At 39.6% G+C, this 16,437-nt stretch overlaps 1 protein-coding gene across 3 annotated transcripts in view; it reads right to left on the reverse strand.

Moving 5' to 3' along the window:
• Positions 1-16,437, reverse strand: part of ksr2 (kinase suppressor of ras 2) — a 159,661-nt gene that overhangs the window by 56,898 nt on the left and 86,326 nt on the right. The window lies entirely within an intron of this gene.

Below are 16,437 nucleotides of genomic sequence, written 5' to 3' on the forward strand. Positions count from 1 at the left end.
TATCAGACTAAATTTGCATTTAAAGAGTTAGGTGCTTTGAAAATGCTTCAATGGTTCACAAGTCAGTGTCTATCTATCCATTTTCTTCTGCTTATTTGAGTTTGGGTCTCCTCAGACACTCTCCAGCTCCTCTTTGGGGATCCTGAAGCATTTGCTACCCAGAAGGGCTATATCATCCCTCCAGTGTGTTCTGGGTCTGCCCCAAGGTCTCCTCCCAGTGGAAAAAATCTTTAATGGGAGGCAGTCTGGAGACATCCTAATCAGATTCCCGAACCATCTCAATGGACTCTTTTCGATACACAGGAGCAGCAGCTCCCCTCCAAGCTCCCTCCAGAGGTATAAGCTCATCCCCCTATCTCTTAGGCTGAGCCCAGCCACCTTTAGAGCAAATCTCATTTGTATCTTATTTGGATTCAGCTGGCAGGGGGGACTTCCTCTGATACTAACGAAAGTTGAAAAAGTTCATGCAAGCAATTGGAGTGTATGGTGCTTAGAGAAAAATGGTGCCAAAGCCTTGTTTTCACCAACGGGTGCGGGTTGGGACAACTAGGGTGTGGATATGGTTTGTAAACTGTAATCTCATTGAGTTCTCACAGCTGACCGTATCTTACCTGACAGCCTAATAGAAATTACAAAACATGACTCAGAAACAAAAGAGGAGAATGGCCGTCGTCCAACAGTTCGTGTTCTTTCTTCTTGGCAGTGCTTCGTAACGCTATTTTAAACTGAGATTTAATTAACAAAAAGAATATCTGTTGCTCTAAACAAAGAGCCATTCATGCTTTGTTTTTTTATGGAAGTGACTGAGTTTTCAATCAATCAGTCATTATTTATAAAGCACTTTTCATACAATAATGCAGCACAAAGTTCTTTCCATGGTTAAAACAATATCCCCCCCCCCAGGTTTTTTACTTGTGATGATGGATTTAATCAGCATAACTGTGGAAGTTTACTCCATGCCTCCTGATGGCGAGGCCAAGAGGGAGCATATACAAATTAAAAAGAACAGGGCCTAAAACTGACCCTTGGGGCACACCACATGTCATTGGATCTTAGAGGAGCATGTATCCAAACTTACCATATAAGTTCTGTCTGTGAGATAGGAAGTGAACCAGTTGTGTACAGCACCAGAGAGGCCCACCAGGTGTTTCAGTCTGTTTAAAAGAATAGTGTGGTCTACTGTGTCAAAGGCTGCGCTAAGATCCAGTAGCACCAAGACTGAGAGGTTCTGTGAGTCACAGTTAATCCTAAAATCATTTAAAACCTTCAGGAGAGCAGTCTCTGTGCTGTGGTCGAGAGTCGAGGCTTGTCTTCAGTTTACTGTTAAAGTGTTCAACAATAAAATCACAGGGTGCAGGTAAAATCACAGGAGGACATTTATTTAAAACCTTGATAAAATTTGCAGCCACTTCCTCACAGTTCACACCGAGGTCTCCCACTGAATAAAACCGGTGATGTTAAAAAACACACAGTAGTGGTCAGAGACAGCCAAGTCAACAACAGATGACACACCGGCAGAAAGGCCATAGGTAATGACCAAGTCCAGTGTGTGTCCTCTGTTGTGAGTCGGCTGCGTGATGTGTTGCATAAAATCCATATAGTTAAGAATGTTTAAAAATTCTTTTGAAACAGAGTCTAAAGGATTATTTATGTGCAGGTTAAAATCACCGGTTAAAATTATCATGTTATATGTTGTGTGTATGATTGATAAAAATTCTGAAAACTCATTAATAAAAGCAGCACATTTTTGGGGTGGTCTATAAACAGTGACACATAAAATTGGAGGGCTGCTAAAAACAATGGCGTGATATTCAAAAGTGGTAAAATTATCAAATAAAATCTGTTTGGTGGTTAAAGATGCTGTGCCACCACCTTTCCTACCAGTTCTTATAGAAAAAGAATAGTTAAAATTTGGCAGGGTGGCCTTAGCGAGAACAACAGGTGCATCCACACCCAACCATGTTTCAGTTAAAAACAAACAGTCTAGTTTGTGGTCTAAAATCAGGTCATTGACAATAAAAGACATATTTAACAGAGAGCATATATTTTAAAAGTGCCATGTTGAGTGTGACTGGTGACATTTGAACTGAAGAGGCAGGTACTGGTTGACATTTTGGGAGAGGCCTGAGATTATTGATGTTTACGGTATGATATGGTTTGTGGTGGTGTGGTTGCTCTCTGAATGTGATGATGACATGAATTGATGAACTGTGTGGAAGAATGTTAGGTCCAAGTCCAGTATTGCGAGCTTTGCTGTTAAAAGTGGAACTGAGTACGTAGGAGCTGGGACCAGGGGGGCATCAATCTGTGATGGACAGGTCAGCAGGTCCAGGTTTCAGCCAATCAACAACTTGTAGTGTGTTGCACTCCACCCTTTTGGGTTGGATTGGTTAAATTGGTACCCTAACAGAAGGGTCCCAAAAAAGTAGGACTGGTCAGGTTGGATATTAGGGTATCCTTCCCAGTTTTTGCATATGGAAATGCAAAAAAAAAATGCATCCCGACCCACCCTGACCCACACCCCATTGGTGGAAAAAGGGCTCAAATGATATGAATAATAATAAAAAATTTTGTTTCACTGACTGTATTAAACATGCAGTATTACTCACTGCAAAATATATAAATCTGATTTTTTTCACAGCACACAAACCTGCTCAAGAGAACATGCATGTATTTAATATTATGTTCTTTTTCATATCAAACTTGAGAAAATAGCAGGACAAAAATTGAAAAAAAAAAACTTACAGGAGGCTTCATCATCAATATGTTATACTCTGTCAGTCAAAGCGAACAGCTTTAACAGCTTATCAAAATTTACCAGTTTACCTATGTTAATCTGACATGCAGGTTAGGTTTATTCAACCTGACAAGATGATTACTGTTTATACATACATATATATATATATATATATCAGAGAGAATTGGAAATGTAGATGCAATAAGCAGTTCTCTTCATAAAGGCTCATCTGACTTGTGATATTCCTTCTGATACCACCCTGCTCCAACCAGTATAGCAAATATTAACCAATTCGCCTCTTCGTTTGCTGGTGTTTATGCCCTCTTCTGCAGGGTTTTATTAGTTGGGGTGAGTGTTTGATTGAAGACCTCTGCACCAGCTGGAGCGTTAATTAAGTACCAACTGCAAAACCTTTACCATCTTGAGAAACATTTTATCTATTGTAGTGGCCCAATGCTGCAGGAAGAGGTAGTAAAATACAACTACACATTTTTTGAACAATCAAATTTTTTCTTTCTTTTTTTAAATTTAGCATGTATTTAACAAATTCAAAAGGAAAATTAGTAAATGAGTAGATTTTCTTTTCTCAATTTTGCCTTCCAGATACACAAAAACGGAATATTCACTCAAAGACTAAATAAACCTAGTAACAATCATTCATCAATACCAATGGAGTGTTGGTTGAATACCACCAATTTACACAAAATAGTGCATCCCAACTGAAACTGAAACTGATTTGATACTGGGCTGAACTGGTGTTTGTATTTAGCCACCCCCCAATTCTCAAAAAAGGGCCCCATTGTGGCACCACATTTGGTTGCTAGGAGACCTAGGATGCAATTGCAAATCATCTATGCAAGGTTAAGGAGAGTAGATGACGTCACTGGAACACATGCAGAAATATAAAAGAGTGAGTTGTGCACAAAGTGTTTGAAGAACATTTAAGCCATTTATATCCACAAGCACACACTTGCAGACTCCCACACTCTCTCTTCCTCCTCTCCCTCTCCATCTTTACACATACACACATTAGTTTTGAAGCAGGTGTGTGAGTTGGTTGAATGCCAGGGCTGGTACTGGATCTCCAAGTGGACACAAGTCATCATCACAAGTCTGTCTAATCCCACTGTGTGGGCTCAAACAGCCTGAGGCACAAGAGGTGAAATGCACATGGAAAAAAATGTTTCTGTGACAACCATAATGCTTCACATTGGACTAACAGTGAATTAGAAGAGTACCTGCAGCAAAAGCAAATTACACAAAACTGATTTGACTTTCAGTGGACTGTGAGAATAAACAACAAGAAAAAAAAATCAGACTGATTAAAAAAAATAAAATTATACTCTAAACCAGTGGTTCCCAACCTGGGGGTTCCGACCCCCATGGGGCTCGCCAAAGAACATTTTTCTAAAAAGAGATTTTAAGATGTTTTGTGTACAAGCTTTTCTTTGCAAGGTATGGACTAGGAAACCCAGGAATTTCTATAACCCCCCAGAAAACCCAGAACCTTCCCAAAAGGCCCTTAGTCCAAACCGAACGACTCTGGCAGCCACAATTAACATCTTTTCATTTGCAAATGCAGCCATTACCTGAGGATTCAGCAGGGGGCAGGACTCTGCTCAATTCTGTGCACAAACACTCTCCATCAAAACTAAAGGAACTTGAGCTGTTTTGTAAAGATGAAATTTGCATGCAGCCTTTTGTGTTGAGGGGTATATATTGCTGCCCGCTTGCTTCACCTTGAACACACAGAAGGAAAAATGGAGAGACACAAGCCTGTGTGACTCAGAAGACGAAGAGATACACCTTCAGGTGGATTCAGACTCTGAGCAGTCTTCAGGTAAGCTTTCCCAAAAATACTATTTTTATCCCATGATTACTTTGTACTCAAACCATGAGACTGTTGTAACCTTTAGAGTTAACCAATGAAAAAGAAACTAAAACATAAAAAATGAACATAATGTAAAGGGAGATATAAAGTAAAGATGCCTTGAATTGTCTTGTAAAAGAAAATAAATATATTGTCTGCCTCTTCATTGTATATGGTGTTTTCATTGACAAATAAGAAATGTTTTGTCGTGTATACAGTTAGAACTAAAAACAAATTCTTCCTGTTTGATTGAATCTCCCAAGTTCAATCAATCGACTGAGGAATAGGGTATAGGATCTATAATTTGATTTGGTAATTTTAAAAAAAGATTAACTAATTTCTATGTGTTTACGTGCAGATGAGGAGACTTCCACTCTTCCTCCAGAAAAGAGAGCTCGGTTGGAGGGTGAGCCGACAGAAATCGCTAAAGATGGTACAGAGTGGCGTGAAGAACAGCTGGGGACACATCTCCATTTCACTCCAATAGAAGCATACGACGCAGATGGAGAGCCAACAGCTAAGGCCAGGAGAGTCGTCTTCAGAGCTTCCTGTGTTTCATTACGTTCGACATGCTTCGAAGGATTCAGCAATGGACAAATCAGCATGCACGACAAACAGAGCAAGTGGATTGGTTCATGGACCTCCCAGAACTGAAGGCATTTATTGCAGTCATAATCTTGCGGGGGGTGACCCATGTTCCATCCCTACGTGACAGCTGGTCCGCCAATCTGGGAAACCCACACATCATTGCTACTATGGCCCGAAACCGCTTCCAAAACATCATGCAACATGTATGCTTTGATGACATGTTCACACGCAGCCAGAGAGCAGAGATTGATAGGTTTGCAGCAATTTCGGATGTTTGGGGATCTTTCGTCAATAACTGCATCTCATCCTACAACCCTGGTCGACACATCACCATGGACGAACAACTCTTCCCATCAAAGACTCATTGCACTTTCCTGCAGTACATTGCAAGTAAACCCAACAAGTTTGGCATCAAGTTTTGGGTAGCCTGTGACTTGAAATCGAAGTACATTTGCAACGTCCTCCCATATCTTGGAAAGGACCCCAGTCATCCAAGTGGAGAGAGACTGTCTGAGAGTGTTGTCATGAAGCTGATGGAGCCATTCATGGATAAGGGCAGAACTATAACCACAGACAATTTCTTCACATCTCTGTCTCTTGCACAACGCCTGCGTAGCCGTAGAACCTCCATCCTCGGCACCATTAACAAGATTTGCCGCGAAATTCCACAGTCAACTAGACAGAAGGACCAGGCTGAATTCACCACGCGAGTGTTTTCCACCCCTGAAACAACCCTCACAGTATATGCGCCAAAACAAAAGAAGATGGTCTACGTCCTCAGTAGCATGCACACAGTGATTGAGAATGAAGATACCCCCAAAAAGAAGCCAAACACTGTGACAAAGTACAACACCACAACGGTGCGTGAGTACAGTGTGCGCGCACCAACACGGAGATGGCCAGTTCTACAATATGATCGACATGGCAGCATTGAATGCTCATATTGTGCATAAGGCATGCACTGGAGTGACGGGTGGACTTCCTGATTGAGCTGGCGAAAGAGTTGGCCAAATCTCATGTGAGCGCGAAGAAGGCACACAAGGAGGAAGTGCATCTGCAGCAACCTCTCACACCTAGCCCTGGGAAAAGAGCCAAGTGTCAGGTCAAGCGACAATGCATACAGAATTCTGCCTCTGTGAGATGTTTTCGCTGCTACAAGTACACCTGTGGCAAATGCAAGAAGGAGACACCATGGGAGTGCCAAGCATGTTGTGACACTGACACTGCAGATGGACTGCAAGAGCACTAAAATGCCAGCTCATGTCACTATTTCCTAATGTAAATATGTACAAATATGGGGAGTTCTTTTATTATGTCCATTTTTAATTTGTTTTGTGTTTTAATGACAAAAATAAAATGCTTTGGAAAATGATGAAATGACAGGTATCTTTGTACATTTGTCATGTTGACATTTCAGTCCTCCTTACTTAGAAACTAATTTTTCAGGTCATTTTAAGACCCTTGGCTGTAAAACCAGGACACGCTTCCATTTTTAAAATTAAAAATTCTTTTAATTTTTTGTGCCATAACATCATGTTATAAAGTTGGCAAAGTTGGTGAAAATTCAGAAAAAAACTTTTTTTTTTCTTGTGTATGAAACGAAAAGGATTTTTCTTTACAAATATGAATCAATCTTTGTGGTATATCATTTGAAAACGTAGGCTATACATTTTTTTCTTTTTATTTCAGCAATACATCATAAATGTAAAGAAACAAATGCCATTTCAAGAGCTTGGAGACTCTTTATCCTCCTGCCCTGGAATGTGGTCTGACCAGTATGCTAATAATGTGGCAGCTTCTTGCTAAAGGTGTTATGTGCTCCCCAGGGTTCACCAGTAATGGCCTCTTTTACAAAACAAAGGCAGCTATTCGCACTTAAGACAGAACGTTGGCTGAAATCTGTGCTCCCACTTGGCCCCTCTCTGGGCTTTGTCCATCAAAATCCCATTTGGGAAGCCTCTGGGTTTGGAGCAGAATCGCACTTATTGATGATGTTGAGCTCACCTGGAAATATTTTTACAATGTTTTTCTTACAATTAGAAACAGTTAAAGGTAAAAATAATCCATTATGCCTCAACTGTCCGATCTACTAAAAGAAAGGGATCTTGCCTGAGCCAAAGCCAGAAAAACAAAAGCCTAAGCTGATGTGCACTCCTGCTACACCGACAATTACGAGGATGTACATTTGTGATGTGATTGGTCAGTTTGGGATAACATGTTGCCGGATATCTCGATCTTCTCGCTGAATGTGTGCGGTAACCACCGTTTTTAAAAACAATAACCAGTGGATCACGTTGATGAGAGACAGATCCTATTATTTCTTTGTTTTCTTCCACAAGCCAATAAAAACACTGAACCATACTGGATGCCATTGTTGTTTTAAAACATAAAATACCTACAGAACTTAAGTGAACCATCAAAAGAATTCCAACCTGGTAAGTTTACTGGGCGATACCACCCCTGCTGCCACCTTCAGATTAGGAGGAAAAACTGCAACACAACACCAAAATGATGCATACCCCTTACGCTCGAGTGCGAGATCAAAATCATCAGCGTCAGCTTCGCCGTAGCCAACCGTTCACAGATGCTGCCCTCTTAAGAGTACAATGGCAGGCAGAGCCTTCGATTATCAGGCCCCTCTCTTATGAAACCAGCTCCCAGTCTGGGTTCGGTAGGAAGACACCCTCTCTACCTTGAAGATCAGGCTTAAAACTTTCCTTTTTAAAAATCTCATAGTTAGCAATGGTCTAGCTATCCCTCAATTATGTTGCCACAGGCTTAGACTGCTGAGGGATCTGCCATTATGCACTGAGCACTTCCTTTTCATCTTTCTGCTCCTTATCTTCCATGTATAAACATATGATAGTATTGGCATCATTAAGGTATTTTTCCTGTATCTGCAGTTCTTCCTGGCTAAAAGTTGCAGTGTCTGTTGTTCTCTCTTTGCTGTCCTCTCCACCCCAAACGATCGAGGCAGGTGGCTGCCCTCCCTGAGCCGGATTTTGCCAGAGGTTTTTCCTTCCTCTTAAAATAGTTTTTCCTTTCCACTGTGGCCTCTTGCATGCTGAGGATGGGGGATTGGATCAAAGTTAAGATTCGGTGCAATCTGTTGGTTTTCCTTAACTAGACGACTATTTATTATGATTTGGCTCAAATCGATTTGTCTGTAAAGTGACCTGAGATGGGATTGTTGTGAAGTGGCATATACAAATAAAGCGGAATTGAATTTAATTAAACAGAATTGGATTGAAAAATAAGATCCCTACTCTGTCTGTGGAGTTGAAATAAAAAGGACAAACCAAATTCATGTTAGCCTCATGTTTGATTGTTTTCTCCAAAAGATAGTAATTTCACCATTTTTTCAGGCTAAATTGTAAAGTTACATATTTTGCTATATTTTGTGCTATGGACTGGTTTAGTTATTTCATACTCAGTGGTGGCTGAACAAACTTCAAATTTACCTTCAATGACTTGACTTGTAAATGCCTATATATTGCATATAAAACTGGAACAGGTGTTATTGTACAATTATCGGTATCTCACATAAAGGTGTAGTGCGTGGGTTGCTAGTGATGACAGATTACTTTCAGGAAACAGCTATCAGTGTTACTTTAGTTTATCTAGTCATCTGCCCAAAACTGATAATAAACTTCTTTGTGACTTTAATTCATTTTAAGCTCATAGAAAGCTTTAAAACTTTTTTTTTTTAATCCAGCTTGTTTTGTTTTATCTAACAACATTACACCAATGGGTCTTTGTTATTTTTTTCCAGATAAAAGCTATGCAGGTGTTAGCTTTCAGGGCTTTGTGTTGTAATGGACCTTTTCACAGCAGACATTTTGGCTTGTCATTAAGAAAGGTGTAATAAATTAATATAAGTAAAATTAAATGATTATGGCCACATTCCATTTAGGTGAGACTAATGTGTCATCAACCAACCCTCCATACAAACATTTCTCCTTTTGTTGTCAAATACAGATGTAGACAGTGGGTTCCCAGTAGTGAGAGATCACTTTCAGGAAACAGCTCTCAGTGTTAATTTAGTTCCTCTAGTCCTCTGCCAAAAACTAATAATAAACTTCCTTGTGACTTTAATTCATTTTAAGCTCAAAGAAAGCTTTAAAAAATTTTTTTTTAATCCAGCTTGTTTTGTTTTATCTAACAACATTACACCAATGGGTCTTTGTTATTTTTTTTCCAGATAAAAGCTACGCAGGTGTTAGCTTCCAGGGCTTTGTGTTGTAATGGACCTTTTCACAGCAGATATTTTTGGCTTGTCACTAAAGAAAGGTGTAATAAATCAATATAAATAAAATTAAATGATTATGGCCACATTCCATTTAGGTGAAACTAATCTGTCATCACCAGCAACCAACCATCCATCCATACATTTCCCAAAAGTTCCTCTATTGTTTTCAAACAAAGGTGTAGAGAGTTGTTGCTAGTAATCACAGATGGCTTTCAGGAAACAGCTATCAATGTTACTTTAGTTTATCTAGTCGTCTGCCCAAAACTGATAATAAACTTCCTTGTGACTTTAATTCATTTTAAGCTCAAAGAAATCTTTATTATTTTTTTTTTAATCCAGCTTGTTTTGTTTTATCTAACAACATTACACCAATGGGTCTTTGTTATTTTTTTCCAGATAAAAGCTTTGCAGGTGTTAGCTTTCAGGGCTTTGTGTTATAATGGACCTTTTCACAGCAGACATTTTGGCTTGTCATTAAGAAAGGTGTAATAAATTAATATAAGTAAAATTAAATGATTATGGCCACATTCCATTTAGGTGAGACTAATGTGTCATCAACCAACCCTCCATACAAACATTTCTCCTTTTGTTGTCAAATACAGATGTAGACAGTGGGTTCCCAGTAGTGAGAGATCACCTTCAGGAAACAGCTTTCAGTGTTAATTTAGTTCCTCTAGTCCTCTGCCAAAAACTAATAATAAACTTCCTTGTGACTTTAATTCATTTTAAGCTCAAAGAAAGCTTTAAAACTTTTTTTTTTAATCCAGCTTGTTTTGTTTTATCTAACAACATTACACCAATGGGTCTTTGTTATTTTTTTTCCAGATAAAAGCTATGCAGGTGTTAGCTTTCAGGGCTTTGTGTTGTAATGGACCTTTTCACAGCAGATATTTTTGGCTTGTCACTAAAGAAAGGTGTAATAAATTAATATAAGTAAAATTAAATGATTATGGCCACATTCCATTTAGGTGAAACTAATCTGTCATCACCAGCAACCAACCATCCATCCATACATTTCCCAAAAGTTCCTCTATTGTTTTCAAATAAAGGTGTCGAGAGTCGTTGCTAGTAATCACAGATGGCTTTCCGGAAACGGCTATCAATGTTACTTTAGTTTATCTAGTCGTCTGCCCAAAACTGATAATAAACTTCCTTGTGACTTTAATTCATTTTAAGCTCAAAGAAAGCTTTAAAACTTTTTTTTTTTAATCCAGCTTGTTTTGTTTCATATAACAAGATTACACCAATGGGTCTTTGTTATTTTTTTCCAGATAAAAGCTTTGCAGGTGTTAGCTTTCAGGGCTTTGTGTTGTAATGGACCTTTTCACAGCAGATATTTTGGCTTGTCATTAAGAAAGGTGTAATAAATTAATATAAGTAAAATTAAATGATTATGGCCACATTCCATTTAGGTGAGACTAATGTGTTATCAACCAACCCTCCATACAAACATATCTCCTTTTGTTGTCAAATACAGATGTAGACAGTGGGTTCCCAGTAGTGAGAGATCACGTTCAGGAAACAGCTTTCAGTGTTAATTTAGTTCCTCTAGTCCTCTGCCAAAAACTAATAATAAACTTCCTTGTGACTTTAATTCATTTTAAGCTCAAAGAAAGCTTTAAAACTTTTTTTTAATCCAGCTTGTTTTGTTTTATCTAACAACATTACACCAATGGGTCTTTGTTATTTTTTTCCAGATAAAAGCTTTGCAGGTGTTAGCTTTCAGGGCTTTGTGTTGTAATGGACCTTTTCACAGCAGATATTTTGGCTTGTCATTAAGAAAGGTGTAATAAATTAATATAAGTAAAATTAAATGATTATGGCCACATTCCATTTAGGTGAGACTAATGTGTTATCAACCAACCCTCCATACAAACATATCTCCTTTTGTTGTCAAATACAGATGTAGACAGTGGGTTCCCAGTAGTGAGAGATCACGTTCAGGAAACAGCTTTCAGTGTTAATTTAGTTCCTCTAGTCCTCTGCCAAAAACTAATAATAAACTTCCTTGTGACTTTAATTCATTTTAAGCTCAAAGAAAGCTTTAAAACTTTTTTTTTAATCCAGCTTGTTTTGTTTTATCTAACAACATTACACCAATGGGTCTTTGTTATTTTTTTTCCAGATAAAAGCTATGCAGGTGTTAGCTTTCAGGGCTTTGTGTTGTAATGGACCTTTTCACAGCAGATATTTTTGGCTTGTCACTAAAGAAAGGTGTAATAAATTAATATAAGTAAAATTAAATGATTATGGCCACATTCCATTTAGGTGAAACTAATCTGTCATCACCAGCAACCAACCATCCATCCATACATTTCCCAAAAGTTCCTCTCTTGTTTTCAAATAAAGGTGTCGAGAGTCGTTGCTAGTAATCACAGATGGCTTTCCGGAAACGGCTATCAATGTTACTTTAGTTTATCTAGTCGTCTGCCCAAAACTGATAATAAACTTCCTTGTGACTTTAATTCATTTTAAGTTCAAAGAAATCTTTATTATTTTTTTTTTAATCCAACTTGTTTTGTTTTATCTAACAACATTACACCAATGGGTCTTTGTTATTTTTTTCCAGATAAAAGCTTTGCAGGTGTTAGCTTTCAGGGCTTTGTGTTATAATGGACCTTTTCACAGCAGACATTTTGGCTTGTCATTAAGAAAGGTGCAATAAATTAATATAAGTAAAATTAAATGATTATGGCCACATTCCATTTAGGTGAGACTAATGTGTCATCAACCAACCCTCCATACAAACATTTCTCCTTTTGTTGTCAAATACAGATGTAGACAGTGGGTTCCCAGTAGTGAGAGATCACCTTCAGGAAACAGCTTTCAGTGTTAATTTAGTTCCTCTAGTCCTCTGCCAAAAACTAATAATAAACTTCCTTGTGACTTTAATTCATTTTAAGCTCAAAGAAAGCTTTAAAACTTTTTTTTTTAATCCAGCTTGTTTTGTTTTATCTAACAACATTACACCAATGGGTCTTTGTTATTTTTTTTCCAGATAAAAGCTATGCAGGTGTTAGCTTTCAGGGCTTTGTGTTGTAATGGACCTTTTCACAGCAGATATTTTTGGCTTGTCACTAAAGAAAGGTGTAATAAATTAATATAAGTAAAATTAAATGATTATGGCCACATTCCATTTAGGTGAAACTAATCTGTCATCACCAGCAACCAACCATCCATCCATACATTTCCCAAAAGTTCCTCTATTGTTTTCAAATAAAGGTGTCGAGAGTCGTTGCTAGTAATCACAGATGGCTTTCCGGAAACGGCTATCAATGTTACTTTAGTTTATCTAGTCGTCTGCCCAAAACTGATAATAAACTTCCTTGTGACTTTAATTCATTTTAAGCTCAAAGAAAGCTTTAAAACTTTTTTTTTTTTAATCCAGCTTGTTTTGTTTCATATAACAAGATTACACCAATGGGTCTTTGTTATTTTTTTCCAGATAAAAGCTTTGCAGGTGTTAGCTTTCAGGGCTTTGTGTTGTAATGGACCTTTTCACAGCAGATATTTTGGCTTGTCATTAAGAAAGGTGTAATAAATTAATATAAGTAAAATTAAATGATTATGGCCACATTCCATTTAGGTGAGACTAATGTGTTATCAACCAACCCTCCATACAAACATATCTCCTTTTGTTGTCAAATACAGATGTAGACAGTGGGTTCCCAGTAGTGAGAGATCACGTTCAGGAAACAGCTTTCAGTGTTAATTTAGTTCCTCTAGTCCTCTGCCAAAAACTAATAATAAACTTCCTTGTGACTTTAATTCATTTTAAGCTCAAAGAAAGCTTTAAAACTTTTTTTTTAATCCAGCTTGTTTTGTTTTATCTAACAACATTACACCAATGGGTCTTTGTTATTTTTTTTCCAGATAAAAGCTATGCAGGTGTTAGCTTTCAGGGCTTTGTGTTGTAATGGACCTTTTCACAGCAGATATTTTTGGCTTGTCACTAAAGAAAGGTGTAATAAATTAATATAAGTAAAATTAAATGATTATGGCCACATTCCATTTAGGTGAAACTAATCTGTCATCACCAGCAACCAACCATCCATCCATACATTTCCCAAAAGTTCCTCTCTTGTTTTCAAATAAAGGTGTCGAGAGTCGTTGCTAGTAATCACAGATGGCTTTCCGGAAACGGCTATCAATGTTACTTTAGTTTATCTAGTCGTCTGCCCAAAACTGATAATAAACTTCCTTGTGACTTTAATTCATTTTAAGCTCAAAGAAAGCTTTAAAACTTTTTTTTTTTTAATCCAGCTTGTTTTGTTTCATATAACAAGATTACACCAATGGGTCTTTGTTATTTTTTTCCAGATAAAAGCTTTGCAGGTGTTAGCTTTCAGGGCTTTGTGTTGTAATGGACCTTTTCACAGCAGATATTTTGGCTTGTCATTAAGAAAGGTGTAATAAATTAATATAAGTAAAATTAAATGATTATGGCCACATTCCATTTAGGTGAGACTAATGTGTTATCAACCAACCCTCCATACAAACATATCTCCTTTTGTTGTCAAATACAGATGTAGACAGTGGGTTCCCAGTAGTGAGAGATCACGTTCAGGAAACAGCTTTCAGTGTTAATTTAGTTCCTCTAGTCCTCTGCCAAAAACTAATAATAAACTTCCTTGTGACTTTAATTCATTTTAAGCTCAAAGAAAGCTTTAAAACTTTTTTTTTAATCCAGCTTGTTTTGTTTTATCTAACAACATTACACCAATGGGTCTTTGTTATTTTTTTTCCAGATAAAAGCTACGCAGGTGTTAGCTTCCAGGGCTTTGTGTTGTAATGGACCTTTTCACAGCAGATATTTTTGGCTTGTCACTAAAGAAAGGTGTAATAAATCAATATAAGTAAAATTAAATGATTATGGCCACATTCCATTTAGGTGAAACTAATCTGTCATCACCAGCAACCAACCATCCATCCATACATTTCCCAAAAGTTCCTCTATTGTTTTCAAACAAAGGTGTCGAGAGTCGTTGCTAGTAATCACAGATGGCTTTCGGGAAACAGCTATCAATGTTACTTTAGTTTATCTAGTCGTCTGCCCAAAACTGATAATAAACTTCCTTGTGACTTTAATTCATTTTAAGCTCAAAGAAATCTTTATTATTTTTTTTTTAATCCAGCTTGTTTTGTTTTATCTAACAACATTACACCAATGGGTCTATGATACTATACTATGGCGGCGCACAGTACAGCAGCGGCTTCTCGAGCTCCTGGGACTAAGGCTGTTTTTTACAACTTAGAGACCATTTTTAGCACTACTTCTGTGCAAAATCTGTCTGTGAAGTACAGCACAACCAAACTCGCACTCATCAGAGATAGTTTGGTCACCACGACCGTAACTCCAGGGCTGAAATCCGCACTTGGGAGACAGGGGCTCCTAAGGACAACAAAGTGACGCAGCAGCGTACGGGGCGCTATGGGCAAAAGGAAGCGTTGTGCCCGGAGACAAAAGAGAGGAACGCGGGCAGGTGTGCTTGCCCAGCTGAAGGCGAGGAGGCCTCCAATTCCAACTCTCTTCCTGGCCTCCCTGAGCAACAAACTGGATCTGTTGCGTCTGAGGCTGAGTGTTTACACAGAGATGAGGAACTGTGCTGTTTTCTGTCTCACGGAAACTTGGCTGAACCACAACATGCCGGACTCAGCCTTCCAGATTGACGGCCTTCAGCTATTCCGTGCGGACCGCGACCATCGGTCGGGGAAGTCGAGAGGAGGAGGACTATGTGTGTACATAAACGAAGGTTGGTGTACAAACTGTGGACTGGTAAAAAGCCATTGCTCTGAGGCGATAGAACTTATGACGGTGAAATGTCGGCCGCACTATCTGCCTCGAGAGTTCACCGCGGTGTTCGTCACCATTGTTTACATCTCGCCGGGTGCTAATGCTAACGAAGCGCTACAGGAGCTACATGACGCCATCAGCTCGCTGCAGACTACGCACCCGGAGGCACTTTACGTGGTTGCGGGTGACTACAACCAGGTGAAACTGACGGACACTCTGCCCAGGTTTTACCAGCACGTCACCATTCCCACACAAGGGGACAACACTCTGGACTGTGTGTACACAAACATACGTGGTGCATACAGAGCTCTTCCTCGCCCCCATCTTGGCCTCTCTGACCACATCTCCATCCTGCTGACGCCAGCTTACCGCCCCCTGCTGAGAGGGATCAGGCCAACAAAGAAGACTGTCACTGTGTGGCCCAGTGATGCAGCCTCTGTGCTCCAGGACTGCTTCCAGTGCACAGACTGGCAGGCCTTCAGAGAGGCAGCTACGTGTGAGGGAGAGGTGGACCTAGAGGACTACACCTCCTCCGTCCTCGGCTTCATCTCCAAGTGTGCTGATGATGTCACCACCACCAGGACAGTTACCTGCTATCCAAACCAGAAACCCTGGTTGAATGCTGAGGTGAGAGCTCTGCTGAAAACCAGGGATGCTGCGTTGAGGGCAGGTGAGGCATCAGCACTAAGAACGGCGAGAAAAGATCTGACGGTGGGTGTCAAGAGGGCCAAAGCCGCATACGCTCAGAAAATCCAGGGTCACCTCACTTCCAACAACCCCCGGAGCATGTGGATGGGCATAAAGTGCATCACAGACTACAACACCAAGGATGCACAATGTCCAAAGGACCCCTCCCTGCCAGACGAACTAAACAGGTTTTACGCTCGCTTTGAGGACCCTGACTCCCCCCCTCCCTGCAATAGACTAACACCACCACCTGGTGACACGCCCCTCTGTGTGTCCACTGCTGATGTGAGGAAGACCCTTAAAGGAATCAACCCCCGCAAAGCTGCTGGCCCAGACAACATCCCAGGGCGCGTACTGAAAGACTGCGCACACCAGCTGGCTGAGGTGCTGGCGGACATCTTCAACACCTCACTGTCGCTGGCATCCGTTCCCACCTGTCTAAAGACTGCAACCATTGTCCCCATCCCAAAGTGTCCCACAGTGACAGGCTTGAATGACTACCGACCCATAGC

The sequence above is a fragment of the Melanotaenia boesemani genome, chromosome 11 (genome assembly GCF_017639745.1).
Source record: "Melanotaenia boesemani isolate fMelBoe1 chromosome 11, fMelBoe1.pri, whole genome shotgun sequence".
Classification (NCBI taxonomy): domain Eukaryota; kingdom Metazoa; phylum Chordata; class Actinopteri; order Atheriniformes; family Melanotaeniidae; genus Melanotaenia; species Melanotaenia boesemani.